Source organism: Pan troglodytes, chromosome 14, assembly GCF_028858775.2.
Source record: "Pan troglodytes isolate AG18354 chromosome 14, NHGRI_mPanTro3-v2.0_pri, whole genome shotgun sequence".
Lineage (NCBI taxonomy): Eukaryota > Metazoa > Chordata > Mammalia > Primates > Hominidae > Pan > Pan troglodytes.
Genome location: NC_072412.2, coordinates 8550221 through 8574242, shown reverse-complemented (window position 1 = coordinate 8574242; position 24022 = coordinate 8550221).

The window sequence follows — 24022 nt, the reverse complement described above, 5'->3', positions numbered from 1 at the left end:
GTCCTTTTTGATATTTTATTTACAGTATATACTATATATTTGGTGTAATTTTTGATATTTTATGTACAGTATATTAAATATAATTACTGTAGATTTTGATACTTTATTTACAGTATATATAACACATATTTGGTGTACTTTTTGATATTTTATGTACAGTATGTAATATATATTTACTGTACTTTTTGATATTTTATGTACAGTATATAAAATGTATTTGGTGTACTTTTTGTTAATATTATATGTACAATATATGAAATATATTTACTGTACTTTTTGATATTTTATGTACAGTATATAAGATATATTTGGTGTCCTTTTGATATTTTATGTAAATTATATAATATATATTTGGTGTAGTTTTTTATATTTTACATAGGGTGTGTAGTATATATTTACTGCCCACTTGATATTTTATTTACAGTATATACTATACATTTGGTGTAATTTTTGATAATTTATGTACAGTATATTAAATATAATTACTGTAGTTTTTGATAGTTTATTTACAGTATATATAACACATATTTGGTGTATTTTTGATATTTTATGTACAGTATGTAATATATATTTACTGTAATTTTGATATTTTATGTACAGTATATAAAATGTATTTGGTGTACTTTTAGTTAATATTATATGTACAATATATGAAACATATTTACTGTACTTTTTGATATTTTATGTACAGTATATAAGATATATTTGGTGTCCTTTTGATATTTTATGTAAATTATATAATACATATTTGGTGTAGTTTTTGATATTTTACATAGGGTGTGTCATATATATTTACTGTCCTTTTTGATATTTTATTTACAGTATATAGTATACATTTGGTGTAATTTTTGATATTTTATGTACAGTATATTAAATATAATTACTGTAGATTTTGATAGTTTATTTACAGTATATATAACACATATTTGGTGTACTTTTTCATATTTTATGTACAGTATGTAATATATATTTACTGTACTTTTTGATATTTTATGTACAGTATATAAAATGTATTTGGTGTACTTTTTGTTAATATTATATGTACAATATATGAAACATATTTACTGTACTTTTTGATATTTTATGTACAGTATATAAGATATATTTGGTGTCCTTATGATATTTTATGTAAATTATATTATACATACTTGGTGTAGTTTTTGATATTTTATATAGGGTGTGTAGTATATATTTACTGTCCTTTTTGATATTTTATTTACAGTATATACTATACATTTGGTGTAATTTTTGATATTTTATGTACAGTATATTAAATATAATTACTGTAGTTTTTGATAGTTTATTTACAGTATATATAACACATATTTGGTGTACTTTTTGATATTTTATGTACAGTATGTAATATATATTTACTGTACTTTTTGATATTTTATGTACAGTATATAAAATGTATTTGGTGTGGTTTTAGTTAATATTATATGTACAATATATGAAACATATTTACTGTACTTTTTGATATTTTATGTACAGTATATAAGATATATTTGGTGTCCTTTTGATATTTTATGTAAATTATATAATACATATTTGGTGTAGTTTTTGATATTTTACATAGGGTGTGTCGTATATATTTACTGTCCTTTTTGATATTTTATTTACAGTATATACTATACATTTGGTGTAATTTTTGATATTTTATGTACAGTATATTAAATATAATTACTGTAGATTTTAATAGTTTATTTACAGTATATATAACACATATTTGGTGTACTTTTTGATATTTTATGTACAGTATGTAATATATATTTACTGTACTTTTTGATATTTTATGTACAGTATATAAAATGTATTTGGTGTACTTTTTGTTAATATTATATGTACAATATATGAAACATATTTACTGTACTTTTTGATATTTTATGTACAGTATATAAGATATATTTGGTGTCCTTATGATATTTTATGTAAATTATATGATACATACTTGGTGTAGTTTTTGATATTTTACATAGGGTGTGTAGTATATATTTACTGTCCTTTTTGATATTTTATTTACAGTATATAATGTACATTTGGTGTAATTTTTGATATTTTATGTACAGTATATTAAATATAATTACTGTAGATTTTGATAGTTTATTTACAGTATATATAACACATATTTGGTGTACTTTTTGATATATTATGTACAGTATGTAATATATATTTACTGTACTTTTTGATATTTTATGTACAGTATATAAAATGTATTTGGTGTACTTTTTGTTAATATTATATGTACAATATATGAAACATATTTACTGTACTTTTTGATATTTTATGTACAGTATATAAGATATATTTGGTGTCCTTATGATATTTTATGTAAATTATATAATACATACTTGGTGTAGTTTTTGATATTTTTCATAGGGTGTGTAGTATATATTTACTGTCCTTTTTGATATTTTATTTACAGTATATAATGTACATTTGGTGTAATTTTTGATATTTTATGTACAGTATATTAAATATAATTACTGTAGTTTTTGATAGTTTATTTACAGTATATATAACACATATTTCGTGTACTTTTTGATGTTTTATGTACAGTATGTAATATACATTTACTGTACTTTTTGATATTTTATCTACAGTATATAAAATGTATTTGGTGTACTTTTTGTTAATATTATATGTACAATATATGAAACATATTTACTGTATTTTTGATATTTTATGTACAGTATATAAGATATATTTGGTGTCCTTTTGATATTTTATATAAATTATATAATATATATTTGGTGTAGTTTTTGATATTTTACATAGGGTGTGTAGTATATATTTACTGTCCTTTTTGATATTTTATTTACAGTATATAATGTACATTTGGTGTAATTTTTGATATTTTATGTACAGTATATTAAATATAATTACTGTAGTTTTTGATTGTTTATTTACAGTATATATAACACATATTTGGTGTACTTTTTGATATTTTATGTACAGTATGTCATATATATTTACTGTACTTTTTGATATTTTATGTACAGTATATAAAATGTATTTGGTGTACTTTTTGTTAATATTATATGTACAATATATGAAACATATTTACTGTACTTTTTGATATTTTATGTACAGTATATAAGATATATTTGGAGTCCTTTTATTATTTTATATAAATTATATAATACATATTTGGTTTAGTTTTTGATATTTTACATAGGGTGTGTAGTATATATTTACTGTCCTTTTTGATATTTTATTTACAGTATATAATGTACATTTGGTGTAATTTTTGATATTTTATGTACAGTATATTAAATATAACTACTGTAGTTTTTGATAGTTTATTTACACTATATATAACACATATTTGGTGTACTTTTTGATATTTTATGTACAGTATGTAATATATATTTACTGTACTTTTTGATATTTTATGTACAGTATATAAAATGTATTTGGTGTACTTTTTGTTAATATTATATGTACAATATATGAAACATATTTGCTGTACTTTTTGATATTTTATGTACAGTATATAAGATATATTTGGTGTCCTTTTGATATTTTATATAAATTATATAATATATATTTGGTGTAGTTTTTGATATTTTACATAGGGTGTGTAGTATATATTTACTGTCCTTTTTGATATTTTATTTACAGTATATAATGTACATTTGGTGTAATTTTTGATATTTTATGTATAGTATATTAAATATAACTACTGTAGTTTTTGATAGTTTATTTACAGTATATATAACACATATTTGGTGTACTTTTTGATATTTTATGTACAGTATGTAATATATATTTACTGTACTTTTTGATATTTTATGTACAGTAAATAAAATGTATTTGGTGTACTTTTTCTTAATATTATATGTACAATATATGAAACATATTTACTGTACTTTTTGATATTTTATGTACAGTATATAAGATATATTTGGTGTCCTTTTGATATTTTATGTAAATTATATAATATATATTTGGTGTAGTTTTTGATATTTTACATAGGGTGTGTAGTATATATTTACTGTCCATTTGATATTTTATTTACAGTATATACTATACTTTTGGTGTAATTTTTGATATTTTATGTACAGTATATTAAATATAATTACTGTAGTTTTTGATAGTTTATTTACAGTATATATAACACATATTTCGTGTACTTTTTGATATTTTATGTACAGTATGTAATATATATTTACTGTACTTTTTGATATTTTATGTACAGTATATAAAATGTATTTGGTGTACTTTTCGTTAATATTATATGTACAATATATGAAACATATTTACTGTACTTTTTGATATTTTATGTACAGTATATAAGATATATTTGGTGTCCTTATGATATTTTATGTAAATTATATGATACATACTTGGTGTAGTTTTTGATATGTTACATAGGGTGTGTAGTATATATTTACTGTCCTTTTTGATATTTTATTTACAGTATATAATGTACATTTGGTGTAATTTTTGATATTTTATGTACAGTATATTAAATATAATTACTGTAGATTTTGATAGTTTATTTACAGTATATATAACACATATTTGGTGTACTTTTTGATATTTTATGTACAGTATGTAATATATATTTACTGTACTTTTTGATATTTTATGTACAGTATATAAAATGTATTTGGTGTACTTTTTGTTAATATTATATGTACAATATATGAAACATATTTACTGTACTTTTTGATATTTTATGTACAGTATATAAGATATATTTGGTGTCCTTATGATATTTTATGTAAATTATATAATACATACTTGGTGTAGTTTTTGATATTTTACATAGGGTGTGTAGTATATATTTACTGTCCTTTTTGATATTTTATTTACAGTATATAATGTACATTTGGTGTAATTTTTGATATTTTATGTACAGTATATTAAATATAATTACTGTAGTTTTTGATAGTTTATTTACAGTATATATAACACATATTTCGTGTACTTTTTGATGTTTTATGTACAGTATGTAATATACATTTACTGTACTTTTTGATATTTTATCTACAGTATATAAAATGTATTTGGTGTACTTTTTGTTAATATTATATGTAGAATATATGAAACATATTTACTGTATTTTTGATATTTTATGTACAGTATATAAGATATATTTGGTGTCCTTTTGTTATTTTATATAAATTATATAATATATATTTGGTGTAGTTTTTGATATTTTACATAGGGTGTGTAGTATATATTTACTGTCCTTTTTGATATTTTATTTACAGTATATAATGTACATTTGGTGTAATTTTTGATATTTTATGTACAGTATATTAAATATAATTACTGTAGTTTTTGATTGTTTATTTACAGTATATATAACACATATTTGGTGTACTTTTTGATATTTTATGTACAGTATGTAATATATATTTACTGTACTTTTTGATATTTTATGTACAGTATATAAAATGTATTTGGTGTACTTTTTGTTAATATTATATGTACAATATATGAAACATATTTACTGTACTTTTTGATATTTTATGTACAGTATATAAGATATATTTGGAGTCCTTTTATTATTTTATATAAATTATATAATACATATTTGGTATAGTTTTTGATATTTTACATAGGGTGTGTAGTATATATTTACTGTCCTTTTTGATATTTTATTTACAGTATATAATGTACATTTGGTGTAATTTTTGATATTTTATGTACAGTATATTAAATATAACTACTGTAGTTTTTGATAGTTTATTTACACTATATATAACACATATTTGGTGTACTTTTTGATATTTTATGTACAGTATGTAATATATATTTACTGTACTTTTTGATGTTTTATGTACAGTATATAAAATGTATTTGGTGTACTTTTTGTTAATATTATATGTACAATATATGAAACATATTTACTGTACTTTTTGATATTTTATGTACAGTATATAAGATATATTTGGTGTCCTTTTGATATTTTATATAAATTATATAATATATATTTGGTGTAGTTTTTGATATTTTACATAGGGTGTGTAGTATATATTTACTGTCCTTTTTGATATTTTATTTACAGTATATAATGTACATTTGGTGTAATTTTTGATATTTTATGTATAGTATATTAAATATAACTACTGTAGTTTTTGATAGTTTATTTACAGTATATATAACACATATTTGGTGTACTTTTTGATATTTTATGTACAGTATGTAATATATATTTACTGTACTTTTTGATATTTTATGTACAGTATATAAAATGTATTTGGTGTACTTTTTGATAATATTATATGTACAATATATGAAACATATATACTGTACTTTTTGATATTTTATGTACAGTATAAAAGATATATTTGGTGTCCTTTTGATATTTTATATAAATTATATAATATATATTTGGTGTAGTTTTTGATATTTTACATAGGGTGTGTAGTATATATTTACTGTCCATTTGATATTTTATTTACAGTATATACTATACTTTTGGTGTAATTTTTGATATTTTATGTACAGTATATTAAATATAATTACTGTAGTTTTTGATAGTTTATTTACAGTATATATAACACATATTTGGTGTACTTTTTGATATTTTATGTACAGTATGTAATATATATTTACTGTACTTTTTGATATTTTATGTACAGTATATAAAATGTATTTGGTGTACTTTTAGTTAATATTATATGTACAATATATGAACCATATTTACTGTACTTTTTGATATTTTATGTACAGTATATAAGATATATTTGGTGTCCTTTTGATATTTTATGTAAATTATATAATACATATTTGGTGTAGTTTTTGATATTTTACATAGGGTGTGTCATATATATTTACTGTCCTTTTTGATATTTTATTTACAGTATATACTATACATTTGGTGTAATTTTTGCTATTTTATGTTCAGTATATTAAATATAATTACTGTAGATTTTGATAGTTTATTTACAGTATATATAACACATATTTGGTGTACATTTTGATATTTTATGTACAGTATGTAATATATATTAGTGTACTTTTTGATATTTTATGTACAGTATATAAAATGTATTTGGTGTACTTTTTGTTAATATTATATGTACAATATATGAAACATATTTACTGTACTTTTTGATATTTTATGTACAGTATATAAGATATATTTGGTGTCCTTTTGATATTTTATATAAATTATATAATATATATTTGGTGTAGTTTTTGATATTTTAGATAGGGTGTGTAGTATATATTTACTGTCCATTTGATATTTTATTTACAGTATATACTATACGTTTGGTGTAATTTTTGATATTTTATGTACAGTATATTAAATATAATTACTGTAGATTTTGATAGTTTATTTACAGTATATATAACACATATTTGGTGTACTTTTTGATATTTTATGTACAGTATGTAATATATATTTACTGTACTTTTTGATATTTTATGTACAGTATATAAAATGTATTTGGTGTACTTTTTGTTAATATTATATGTACAATATATGAAACATATTTACTGTACTTTTTGATATTTTATGTACAGTATATAAGATATATTTGGTGTCCTTATGATATTTTATGTAAATTATATAATACATACTTGGTGTAGTTTTTGATATTTTACATAGGGTGTGTAGTATATATTTACTGTCCTTTTTGATATTTTATTTACAGTATATAATATACATTTGGTGTAATTTTTGATATTTTATGTACAGTATATTAAATATAATTACTGTAGTTTTTCATAGTTTATTTACAGTATATATAACACATATTTGATGTACTTTTTGATATTTTATGTACAGTATGTAATATATATTTACTGTATTTTTGATATTTTATGTACAGTATATAAAATGTATTTGGTGTACTTTTTGTTAATATTATATGTACAATATATGAAACATATTTACTGTACTTTTTGATATTTTATGTACAGTATATAAGATATATTTGGTGTCCTTTTATTATTTTATATAAATTATATAATATACATTTGGTGTAGTTTTTGATATTTTACATAGGGTGTGTAGTATATATTTACTGTCCTTTTTGATATTTTATTTACAGTATATAATGTACATTTGGTGTAATTTTTGATATTTTATGTACAGTATATTAAATATAATTACTGTAGTTTTTGATAGTTTATTTACAGTATATATAACACATATTTGGTGTACTTTTTGATATTTTATGTACAATATGTAATATATATTTACTGTACTTTTTGATATTTCATGTACAGTATATAAAATGTATTTGGTGTACTTTTTGTTAATATTATATGTACAATATATGAAACATATTTACTGTACTTTTTGATATTTTATGTACAGTATATAAGATATATTTGGTGTCCTTTTGATATTTTATATAAATTATATAATATATATTTGGTGTAGTTTTTGATATTTTACATAGGGTGTGTAGTATATATTTACTGTCCATTTGATATTTTATTTACAATATATACTATACATTTGGTGTAATTTTTGATAATTTATGTACAGTATATTAAATATAATTACTGTAGTTTTTGATAGTTTATTTACAGTATATATAACACATATTTGGTGTACTTTTTGATATTTTATGTACAGTATGTAATATATATTTACTGTACTTTTTGATATTTTATGTACAGTATATAAAATGTATTTGGTGTACTTTTTGTTAATATTATATGTACAATATATGAAACATATTTACTGTACTTTTTGATATTTTATGTACAGTATATAAGATATATTTGGTGTCCTTTTGATATTTTATGTAAATTATATAATACATATTTGGTGTAGTTTTTGATATTTTACATAGGGTGTGTCATATATATTTACTGTCCTTTTTGATATTTTATTTACAGTATATACTATACATTTGGTGTAATTTTTGATATTTTATGTACAGTATATTAAATATAATTACTGTAGATTTTGATAGTTTATTTACAGTATATATAACACATATTTGGTGTACTTTTTGATATTTTATGTACAGTATATAAAATGTATTTGGTGTACTTTTTGTTAATATTATATGTACAATATATGAAATATATTTACTGTACTTTTTGATATTTTATGTACAGTATATAAGATATATTTGGTGTCCTTTTGATATTTTATGTAAATTATATAATATATATTTGGTGTAGTTTTTTATATTTTACATAGGGTGTGTAGTATATATTTAATGCCCACTTGATATTTTATTTACAGTATATACTATACATTTGGTGTAATTTTTGATAATTTATGTACAGTATATTAAATATAATTACTGTAGTTTTTGATAGTTTCTTTACAGTATATATAACACATATTTGGTGTACTTTTTGATATTTTATGTACAGTATGTAATATATATTTACTGTACTTTTTGATATTTTATGTACAGTATATAAAATGTATTTGGTGTACTTTTTGTTAATATTATATGTACAATATATGAAACACATTTACTGTACTTTTTGATAGTTTATGTACAGTATATAAGATATATTTGGTGTCCTTATGATATTTTATGTAAATTATATTATACATACTTGGTGTAGTTTTTGATATTTTATATAGGGTGTGTAGTATATATTTACTGTCCTTTTTGATATTTTATTTACAGTATATAATGTACATTTGGTGTAATTTTTGATATTTTATGTGCAGTATATTAAATATAATTACTGTAGTTTTTGATAGTTTATTTACAGTATATATAACACATATTTGGTGTACTTTTTGATATTTTATGTACAGTATGTAATATATATTTACTGTATTTTTGATATTTTATGTACAGTATATAAAATGTATTTGGTGTACTTTTTGTTAATATTATATGTAGAATATATGAAACATATTTACTGTACTTTTTGATATTTTATGTACAGTATATAAGATATAGTTGGTGTCCTTTTGATGTTTTATATAAATTATATAATATATATTTGGTGTAGTTTTTGATATTTTACATAGGGTGTGTAGTATATATTTACTGTCCTTTTTGATATTTTATTTACAGTATATAATGTACATTTGGTGTAATTTTTGATGTTTTATGTACAGTATATTAAATATAATTACTGTAGTTTTTGATAGTTTATTTACAGTATATATAACACATATTTGGTGTACTTTTTGATATTTTATGTACAGTATGTAATATATATTTACTGTACATTTTGATATTTTATGTACAGTATATGTATTTGGTGTACTTTTTGTTAATATTATATGTACAATATATGAAACATTTACTGTAATTTTTGATATTTTATGTACAGTATATAAGATATATTTGGTGTCCTTTTGATATTTTATATAAATTATATAATATATATTTGGTGTAGTTTTTGATATTTTACATAGGGTGTGTAGTATATATTAACTGTCCATTTGATATTTTATTTACAGTATATACTATACATTTGGTGTAATCTTTGATATTTTATGTACAGTATATTAAATATAATTACTGTAGTTTTTGATAGTTTATTTACAGTATATATAACACATATTTGGTGTACTTTTAGATATTTTATGTACAGTATGTAATATAAATTTACTGTACTTTTTGATATTTTATGTACAGTATATAAAATGTATTTGGTGTACTTTTAGTTAATATTATATGTACAATATATGAAACATATTTACTGTACTTTTTGATATTTTATGTACAGTATATAAGATATATTTGGTGTCCTTTTGATATTTTATGTAAATTATATAATACATATTTGGTGTAGTTTTTGATATTTTACTTAGGGTGTGTCATATATATTTACTGTCCTTTTTGATATTTTATTTACAGTATATACTATACATTTGGTGTAATTTTTGATATTTTATGTACAGTATATTAAATATAATTATTGTAGATTTTGATAGTTTATTTACAGTATATATAACACATATTTGGTGTACTTTTTGATATTTTATGTACAGTATGTAATATATATTTACTGTAATTTTGATATTTTATGTACAGTATATAAAATGTATTTGGTGTACTTTTAGTTAATATTATATGTACAATATATGAAACATATTTACTGTACTTTTTGATATTTTATGTACAGTATATAAGATATATTTGGTGTCCTTTTGATATTTTATGTAAATTATATAATACATATTTGGTGTAGTTTTTGATATTTTACATAGGGTGTGTCATATATATTTACTGTCCTTTTTGATATTTTATTTACAGTATATAGTATACATTTGGTGTAATTTTTGATATTTTATGTACAGTATATTAAATATAATTACTGTAGATTTTGATAGTTTATTTACAGTATATATAACACATATTTGGTGTACTTTTTCAAATTTTATGTACAGTATGTAATATATATTTACTGTACTTTTTGATATTTTATGTACAGTATATAAAATGTATTTGGTGTACTTTTTGTTAATATTATATGTACAATATATGAAACATATTTACTGTACTTTTTGATATTTTATGTACAGTATATAAGATATATTTGGTGTCCTTATGATATTTTATGTAAATTATATTATACATACTTGGTGTAGTTTTTGATATTTTATATAGGGTGTGTAGTATATATTTACTGTCATTTTGATATTTTATTTACAGTATATAATGTATATTTGGTGTAATTTTTGATATTTTATGTACAGTACATTAAATATAATTACTGTAGTTTTTGATAGTTTATTTACAGTATATATAACACATATTTGGTGTACTTTTTGATATTTTATGTACAGTATGTAATATATATTTACTGTATTTTTGATATTTTATGTACAGTATATAAAATGTATTTGGTGTACTTTTTGTTAATATTATATGTACAATATATGAAACATATTTACTGTACTTTTTGATATTTTATGTACAGTATATAAGATATATTTGGTGTCCTTTTGATATTTTATATAAATTATATAATATATATTTGGTGTAGTTTTTGATATTTTACATAGGGTGTGTAGTATATATTTACTGTCCTTTTTGATATTTTATTTACAGTATATAATGTACATTTGGTGTAATTTTTGATATTTTATGTACAGTATATTAAATATAATTACTGTAGTTTTTGATAGTTTATTTACAGTATATATAACACATATTTGGTGTACTTTTTGATATTTTATGTACAGCATGTAATATATATTTACTGTATTTTTGATATTTTATGTACAGTATATAAAATGTATTTGGTGTACTTTTTGTTAATATTTTATGTAGAATATATGAAACATATTTACTGTACTTTTTGATATTTTATGTACAGTATATAAGATATATTTGGTGTCCTTTTGATATTTTATATAAATTATTTAATATATATTTGGTGTAGTTTTTGATATTTTACATAGGGTGTGTAGTATATATTTACTGTCCTTTTTGATATTTTATTTACAGTATATAATGTACATTTGGTGTAATTTTTGATGTTTTATGTACAGTATATTAAATATAATTACTGTAGTTTTTGATAGTTTATTTACAGTATATATAACACATATTTGGTGTACTTTTTGATATTTTATGTACGGTATGTAATATATATTTACTGTACATTTTGATATTTTATGTACAGTATATAAAATGTATTTGGTGTACTTTTTGTTAATATTATATGTACAATATATGAAACATATTTACTGTACTTTTTGATATTTTATGTACAGTATATAAGATATATTTGGTGTCCTTTTGATATTTTATATAAATTATATAATATATATTTGGTGTAGTTTTTGATATTTTACATAGGGTGTGTAGTATATATTTACTGTCCATTTGATATTTTATTTACAGTATATACTATACATTTGGTGTAATTTTTGATATTTTATGTACAGAATATTAAATATAATTACTGTAGTTTTTGATAGTTTATTTACAGTATATATAACACATATTTGGTGTACTTTTTGATATTTTATGTACAGTATGTAATATAAATTTACTGTACTTTTTGATATTTTATGTACAGTATATAAAATGTATTTGGTGTACTTTTAGTTAATATTATATGTACAATATATGAAACATATTTACTGTACTTTTTGATATTTTATGTACAGTATATAAGATATATTTGGTTTCCTTTTGATATTTTATGTAAATTATATAATACATATTTGTTGTAGTTTTTGATATTTTACATAGGGTGTGTCATATATATTTACTGTCGTTTTTGATATTTTATTGACAGTATATACTATACATTTGGTGTAATTTTTGATATTTTATGTACAGTATATTAAATATAATTACTGTAGATTTTGATAGTTTATTTACAGTATATATAACACATATTTGGTGTACTTTTTGATATTTTATGTACAGTATGTAATATATATTTACTGTACTTTTGATATTTTATGTACAGTATATAAAATGTATTTGGTGTACTTTTTGTTAATATTATATGTACAATATATGAAATATATTTACTGTACTTTTTGATATTTTATGTACAGTATATAAGATATATTTGGTGTCCTTTTGATATTTTATGTAAATTATATAATATATATTTGGTGTAGTTTTTGATATTTTACATAGGGTGTGTGGTATATATTTACTGCCCATTTGATATTTTATTTACAGTATATACTATACATTTGGTGTAATTTTTGATAATTTATGTACAGTATATTAAATAAAATTACTGTAGTTTTTGATAGTTTATTTACAGTATATATAACACATATTTGGTGTACTTTTTGATATTTTATGTACAGTATGTAATATATATTTACTGTACTTTTTGATATTTTATGTACAGTATATAAAATGTATTTGGTGTACTTTTTGTTAATATTATATGTATAATATATGAAACATATTTACTGTACTTTTTGACATTTTATGTACAGTATATAAGATATATTTTGTGTCCTTTTGATATTTTATATAAATTATATAATATATATTTGGTGTAGTTTTTGATATTTTACATAGGGTGTGTAGTATATATTTACTGTCCTTTTTGATATTTTATTTACAGTATATACTATACATTTGGTGTAATTTTTGATATTTTATGTTCAGTATATTAAATATAATTACTGTAGTTTTTGATAGTTTATTTACAGTATATATAACACATATTTCGTGTACTTTTTGATATTTTATGTACAGTATGTAATATATATTTACTGTACTTTTTGATATTTTATCTACAGTATATAAAATGTATTTGGTGTACTTTTAGTTAATATTATATGTACAATATATGAAACATATTTACTGTACTTTTTGATATTTTATGTACAGTATATAAGATATATTTGGTGTCCTTTTGATATTTTATGTAAATTATATAATACATATTTGGTGTAGTTTTTGATATTTTACATAGGGTGTGTCATATATATTTACTGTCCTTTTTGATATTTTATTTACAGTATATACTATATATTTGGTGTAATTTTTGATATTTTATGTACAGTATATTAAATATAATTACTGTAGATTTTGATAGTTTATTTACAGTATATATAACACATATTTGGTGTACTTTTTGATATTTTATGTACAGTATGTAATATCTATTTACTGTACTTTTGATATTTTATGTACAGTATATAAAATGTATTTGGTGTACTTTTTGTTAATATTATATGTACAATATATGAAATATATTTACTGTACTTTTTGATATTTTATGTACAGTATATAAGATATATTTGGTGTCCTTTTGATATTTTATGTAAATTATATAATATATATTTGGTGTAGTTTTTTGATATTTTACATAGGGTGTGTAGTATATATTTACTGTCCATTTGATATTTTATTTACAGTATATACTATACATTTGGTGTAATTTTTGATAATTTATGTACAGTATATTAAATATAATTACTGTAGATTTTGATAGTTTATTTACAGTATATATAACACATATTTGGTGTACTTTTTGATATTTTATGTACAGTATGTAATATATATTTACTGTACTTTTTGATATTTTATGTACACTATATAAAATGTATTTGGTGTACTTTTTGTTAATATTATATGTACAATATATGAAACATATTTACTGTACTTTTTGATATTTTATGTACAGTATATAAGATATATTTGGTGTCCTTATGATATTTTATGTAAATTATATGATACATACTTGGTGTAGTTTTTGATATTTTACATAGGGTGTGTAGTATATATTTACTGTCCTTTTTGATATTTTATTTACAGTATATACTGTACATTTGGTGTAATTTTTGATATTTTATGTACAGTATATTAAATATAATTACTGTAGATTTTGATAGTTTATTTACAGTATATATAACACATATTTGGTGTACTTTTTGATATTTTATGTACAGTATGTAATATATATTTACTGTACTTTTTGATATTTTATGTACAGTATATAAAATGTATTTGGTGTACTTTTTGTTAATATTATATGTACAATATATGAAACATATTTACTGTACTTTTTGATACTTTATGTACAGTATATAAGATATATTTGGAGTCCTTTTATTATTTTATATAAATTATATAATACATATTTGGTGTAGTTTTTGATATTTTACATAGGGTGTGTAGTATATATTTACTGTCCTTTTTGATATTTTATTTACAGTATATAATGTACATTTGGTGTAATTTTTGATATTTTATGTACAGTATATTAAATATAACTACTGTAGTTTTTGATAGTTTATTTACACCATATATAACACATATTTGGTGTACTTTTTGATTTTTTATGTACAGTATGTAATATATATTTACTGTACTTTTTGATATTTTATGCACAGTTTATAAAATGTATTTGGTGTACTTTTTGTTAATATTATATGTACAATATATGAAACATATTTACTGTACTTTTTGATATTTTATGTACAGTATATAAGATATATTTGGTGTCCTTTTGATATTTTATATAAATTATATAATATATATTTGGTGTAGTTTTTGATATTTTACATAGGGTGTGTAGTATATATTTACTGTCCTTTTTGATATTTTATTTACAGTATATAATGTACATTTGGTGTAATTTTTGATATTTTATGTATAGTATATTAAATATAACTACTGTAGTTTTTGATAGTTTATTTACAGTATATATAACACATATTTGGTGTACTTTTTGATATTTTATGTACAGTATGTAATATATATTTACTGTACTTTTTGATATTTTATGTACAGTATATAAAATGTATTTGGTGTACTTTTTGTTAATATTATATGTACAATATATGAAACATATTTACTGTACTTTTTGATATTTTATGTACAGTATATAAGATATATTTGGTGTCCTTTTGATATTTTATATAAATTATATAATATATATTTGGTGTAGTTTTTGATATTTTACATAGGGTGTGTAGTATATATTTACTGTCCATTTGATATTTTATTTACAGTATATACTATACTTTTGGTGTAATTTTTGATATTTTATGTACAGTATATTAAATATAATTACTGTAGTTTTTGATAGTTTATTTACAGTATATATAACACATATTTGGTGTACTTTTTGATATTTTATGTACAGTATGTAATATATATTTACTGTACTTTTTGATATTTTATGTACAGTATATAAAATGTATTTGGTGTACTTTTAGTTAATATTATATGTACAATATATGAAACATATTTACTGTACTTTTTGATATTTTATGTACAGTATATAAGATATATTTGGTGTCCTTATGATATTTTATGTAAATTATATGATACATACTTGGTGTAGTTTTTGATATTTTACATAGGGTGTGTAGTATATATTTACTGTCCTTTCTGATATTTTATTTACAGTATATAATGTACATTTGGTGTAATTTTTGATATTTTATGTACAGTATATTAAATATAATTACTGTAGATTTTGATAGTTTATTTACAGTATATATAACACATATTTGGTGTACTTTTTGATATTTTATGTACAGTATGTAATATATATTTACTGTACTTTTTGATATTTTATGTACAGTATATAAAATGTATTTGGTGTACTTTTTGTTAATATTATATGTACAATATATTAAACATATTTACTGTACTTTTTGATATTTCATGTACAGTATATAAGATATATTTGGTGTCCTTATTATATTTTATGTAAATTATATAATACATACTTGGTGTAGTTTTTGATATTTTACATAGGGTGTGTAGTATATATTTACTGTCCTTTTTGATATTTTATTTACAGTATATAATGTACATTTGGTGTAATTTTTGATATTTTATGTACAGTATATTAAATATAATTACTGTAGTTTTTGATAGTTTATTTACAGTATATATAACACATATTTCGTGTACTTTTTGATGTTTTATGTACAGTATGTAATATACATTTACTGTACTTTTTGATATTTTATCTACAGTATATAAAATGTATTTGGTGTACTTTTTGTTAATATTATATGTACAATATATGAAACATATTTACTGTATTTTTGATATTTTATGTACAGTATATAAGATATATTTGGTGTCCTTTTGATATTTTATATAAATTATATAATATATATTTGGTGTAGTTTTTGATATTTTACATAGGGTGTGTAGTATATATTTACTGTCCTTTTTGATATTTTATTTACAGTATATAATGTACATTTGGTGTAATTTTTGATATTTTATGTACAGTATATTAAATATAATTACTGTAGTTTTTGATAGTTTATTTACAGTATATATAACACATATTTGGTGTACTTTTTGATATTTTATGTACAGTATGTAATATATATTTACTGTACTTTTTGATATTTTATGTACAGTATATAAAATGTATTTGGTGTACTTTTTGTTAATATTATATGTACAATATATGAAACATATTTACTGTACTTTTTGATATTTTATGTACAGTATATAAGATATATTTGGAGTCCTTTTATTATTTTATATAAATTATATAATACATATTTGGTGTAGTTTTTGATATTTTACATAGGGTGTGTAGTATATATTTACTGTCCTTTTTGATATTTTATTTACAGTATATAATGTACATTTGGTGTAATTTTTGATATTTTATGTACAGTATATTAAATATAACTACTGTAGTTTTTGATAGTTTATTTACACTATATATAACACATATTTGGTGTACTTTTTGATATTTTATGTACAGTATGTAATATATATTTACTGTACTTTTTGATATTTTATGTACAGTATATAAAATGTATTTGGTGTACTTTTTGTTAATATTATATGTACAATATATGAAACATATTTACTGTACTTTTTGATATTTTATGTACAGTATATAAGATATATTTGGTGTCCTTTTGATATTTTATATAAATTATATAATATATATTTGGTGTAGTTTTTGATATTTTACATAGGGTGTGTAGTATATATTTACTGTCCTTTTTGATATTTTATTTACAGTATATAATGTACATTTGGTGTAATTTTTGATATTTTATGTATAGTATATTAAATATAACTACTGTAGTTTTTGATAGTTTATTTACAGTATATATAACACATATTTGGTGTACTTTTTGATATTTTATGTACAGTATGTAATATATATTTACTGTACTTTTTGATATTTTATGTACAGTATATAAAATGTATTTGGTGTACTTTTTGTTAATATTATATGTACAATATATGAAACATATTTACTGTACTTTTTGATATTTTATGTACAGTATATAAGATATATTTGGAGTCCTTTTATTATTTTATATAATTTATATAATACATATTTGGTGTAGTTTTTGATATTTTACATAGGGTGTGTAGTATATATTTACTGTCCTTTTTGATATTTTATTTACAGTATATAATGTACATTTGGTGTAATTTTTGATATTTTATGTACAGTATATTAAATATAACTACTGTAGTTTTTGATAGTTTATTTACACTATATATAACACATATTTGGTGTACTTTTTGATATTTTATGTACAGTATGTAATATATATTTACTGTACTTTTTGATATTTTATGTACAGTATATAAAATGTATTTGGTGTACTTTTTGTTAATATTATATGTACAATATATGAAACATATTTACTGTACTTTTTGATATTTTATGTACAGTATATAAGATATATTTGGTGTCCTTTTGATATTTTATATAAATTATATAATATATATTTGGTGTAGTTTTTGATATTTTACATAGGGTGTGTAGTATATATTTACTGTCCTTTTTGATATTTTATTTACAGTATATAATGTACATTTGGTGTAATTTTTGATATTTTATGTATAGTATATTAAATATAACTACTGTAGTTTTTGATAGTTTATTTACAGTATATATAACACATATTTGGTGTACTTTTTGATATTTTATGTAGAGTATGTAATATATATTTACTGTACATTTTGATATTTTATGTACAGTATATAAAATGTATTTGGTGTACTTTTTGTTAATATTATATGTACAATATATGAAACATATTTACTGTACTTTTTGATATTTTATGTACAGTATATAAGATATATTTGGAGTCCTTTTATTATTTTATATAAATTATATAATACATATTTGGTGTAGTTTTTGATATTTTACATAGGGTGTGTAGTATATATTTACTGTCCTTTTTGATATTTTATTTACAGTATATAATGTACATTTGGTGTAATTTTTGATATTTTATGTACAGTATATTAAATATAACTACTGTAGTTTTTGATAGTTTATTTACACTATATATAACACATATTTGGTGTACTTTTTGATATTTTATGTACAGTATGTAATATATATTTACTGTACTTTTTGATATTTTATGTACAGTATATAAAATGTATTTGGTGTACTTTTTGTTAATATTATATGTACAATATATGAAACATATTTACTGTACTTTTTGATATTTTATGTACAGTATATAAGATATATTTGGTGTCCTTTTGATATTTTATATAAATTATATAATATATATTTGGTGTAGTTTTTGATATTTTACATAGGGTGTGTAGTATATATTTACTGTCCTTTTTGATATTTTATTTACAGTATATAATGTACATTTGGTGTAATTTTTGATATTTTATGTATAGTATATTAAATATAACTACTGTAGTTTTTGATAGTTTATTTACAGTATATATAACACATATTTGGTGTACTTTTTGATATTTTATGTACAGTATGTAATATATATTTACTGTACTTTTTGATATTTTATGTACAGTATATAAAATGTATTTGGTGTACTTTTTGTTAATATTATATGTACAATATATGAAACATATATACTGTACTTTTTGATATTTTATGTACAGTATATAAGATATATTTGGTGTCCTTTTGATATTTTATATAAATTATATAATATATATTTGGTGTAGTTTTTGATATTTTACATAGGGTGTGTAGTATATATTTACTGTCCATTTGATATTTTATTTACAGTATATACTATACTTTTGGTGTAATTTTTGATATTTTATGTACAGTATATTAAATATAATTACTGTAGTTTTTGATAGTTTATTTACAGTATATATAACACATATTTGGTGTACTTTTTGATATTTTATGTACAGTATGTAATATATATTAGTGTAATTTTTGATATTTTATGTACAGTATATAAAATGTATTTGGTGTACTTTTTGTTAATATTATATGTACAATATATGAAACATATTTACTGTACTTTTTGATATTTTATGTACAGTATATAAGATATATTTGGTGTCCTTTTGATATTTTATATAAATTATATAATATATATTTGGTGTAGTTTTTGATATTTTACATAGGGTGTGTAGTATATATTTACTGTCCATTTGATATTTTATTTACAGTATATACTATACGTTTGGTGTAATTTTTGATATTTTATGTACAGTATATTAAATATAATTACTGTAGATTTTGATAGTTTATTTACAGTATATATAACACATATTTGGTGTACTTTTTGATATTTTATGTACAGTATGTAATATATATTTACTGTACTTTTTGATATTTTATGTACAGTATATAAAATGTATTTGGTGTACTTTTTGTTAATATTATATGTACAATATATGAAACATATTTACTGTACTTTTTGATATTTTATGTACAGTATATAAGATATATTTGGTGTCCTTATGATATTTTATGTAAATTATATAATACATACTTGGTGTAGTTTTTGATATTTTACATAGGGTGTGTAGTATATATTTACTGTCCTTTTTGATATTTTATTTACAGTATATAATATACATTTGGTGTAATTTTTGATATTTTATGTACAGTATATTAAATATAATTACTGTAGTTTTTCATAGTTTATTTACAGTATATATAACACATATTTGGTGTACTTTTTGATATTTTATGTACAGTATGTAATATATATTTACTGTATTTTTGATATTTTATGTACAGTATATAAAATGTATTTGGTGTACTTTTTGTTAATATTATATGTACAATATATGAAACATATTTACTGTACTTTTTGATATTTTATGTACAGAATATAAGATATATTTGGTGTCCTTTTATTATTTTATATAAATTATATAATATATATTTGGTGTAGTTTTTGATATTTTACATAGGGTGTGTAGTATATATTTACTGTCCTTTTTGATATTTTATTTACAGTATATAATGTACATTTGGTGTAATTTTTGATATTTTATGTACAGTATATTAAATATAATTACTGTAGTTTTTGATAGTTTATTTACAGTATATATAACACATATTTGGTGTACTTTTTGATATTTTATGTACAATATGTAATATATATTTACTGTACTTTTTGATATTTCATGTACAGTATATAAAATGTATTTGGTGTACTTTTTGTTAATATTATATGTACAATATATGAAACATATTTACTGTATTTTTGATATTTTATGTACAGTATATAAGATATATTTGGTGTCCTTTTGATATTTTATATAAATTATATAATATATATTTGGTGTAGTTTTTGATATTTTACATAGGGTGTGTAGTATATATTTACTGTCCATTTGATATTTTATTTACAATATATACTATACATTTGGTGTAATTTTTGATATTTTATGTACAGTATATTAAATATAATTACTGTAGTTTTTGATAGTTTATTTACAGTATATATAACACATATTTGGTGTACTTTTTGATATTTTATGTACAGTATGTAATATATATTTACTGTACTTTTTGATATTTTATGTACAGTATATAAAATGTATTTGGTGTACTTTTTGTTAATATTATATGTACAATATATGAAACATATTTACTGTACTTTTTGATATTTTATGTACAGTATATAAGATATATTTGGTGTCCTTTTGATATTTTATGTAAATTATATAATACATATTTGGTGTAGTTTTTGATATTTTACATAGGGTGTGTCATATATATTTACTGTCCTTTTTGATATTTTATTTACAGTATATACTATACATTTGGTGTAATTTTTGATATTTTATGTACAGTATATTAAATATAATTACTGTAGATTTTGATAGTTTATTTACAGTATATATAACACATATTTGGTGTACTTTTTGATATTTTATGTACAGTATATAAAATGTATTTGGTGTACTTTTTGTTAATATTATATGTACAATATATGAAACATATTTACTGTACTTTTTGATATTTTATGTACAGTATATAAGATATATTTGGTGTCCTTATGATATTTTATGTAAATTATATAATACATACTTGGTGTAGTTTTTGATATTTTACATAGGGTGTTTAGTATATATTTTCTGTCCTTTTTGATATTTTATTTACAGTATATAATGTACATTTGTTGTAATTTTTGATATTTTATTTACAGTATATTAAATATAATTACTGTAGTTTTTGATAGTTTATTTACAGTATATATAACACATATTTGGTGTACTTTTTGATATTTTATGTACAGTATGTAATATATATTTACTGTACTTTTTGATATTTTATGTACAGTATATAAAATGTATTTGGTGTACTTTTTGTTAATATTATATGTACAATATATGAAACATATTTACTGTACTTTTTGATATTTTATGTACAGTATATAAGATATATTTGGTGTCCTTTTGATATTTTATATAAATTATATAATATATATTTGGTGTAGTTTTTGATATTTTACATAGGGTGTGTAGTATATATTTACTGTCCTTTTTGATATTTTATTTACAGTATATAATGTACATTTGGTGTAATTTTTGATATTTTATATATAGTATATTAAATATAACTACTGTAGTTTTTGATAGTTTATTTACAGTATATATAACACATATTTGGTGTACTTTTTGATATTTTATGTACAGTATGTAATATATATTTACTGTACTTTTTGATATTTTATGTACAGTATATAAAATATATTTGGTGTACTTTTTGTTAATATTATATGTACAATATATGAAACATATTTACGGTACTTTTTGATATTTTATGTACAGTATATAAGATATATTTGGTGTCCTTTTGATATTTTATATAAATTATATAATATATATTTGGTGTAGTTTTTGATATTTTACATAGGGTGTGTAGTATATATTTACTGTCCATTTGATATTTTATTTACAGTATATACTATACTTTTGGTGTAATTTTTGATATTTTATGTACAGTATATTAAATATAATTACTGTAGTTTTTGATAGTTTATTTACAGTATATATAACACATATTTGGTGTACTTTTTGATATTTTATGTACAGTATGTAATATATATTTACTGTACTTTTTGATATTTTATGTACAGTATATAAAATGTATTTGGTGTACTTTTTGTTAATATTATATGTACAATATATGAAACATATTTACTGTACTTTTTGATATTTTATGTACAGTATATAAGATATATTTGGTGTCCTTTTGATATTTTATATAAATTATATAATATATATTTGGTGTAGTTTTTGATATTTTACATAGGGTGTGTAGTATATATTTACTGTCCATTTGATATTTTATTTACAGTATATACTATACTTTTGGTGTAATTTTTGATATTTTATGTACAGTATATTGAATATAATTACTGTAGTTTTTGATAGTTTATTTACAGTATATATAACACATATTTGGTGTACTTTTTGATATT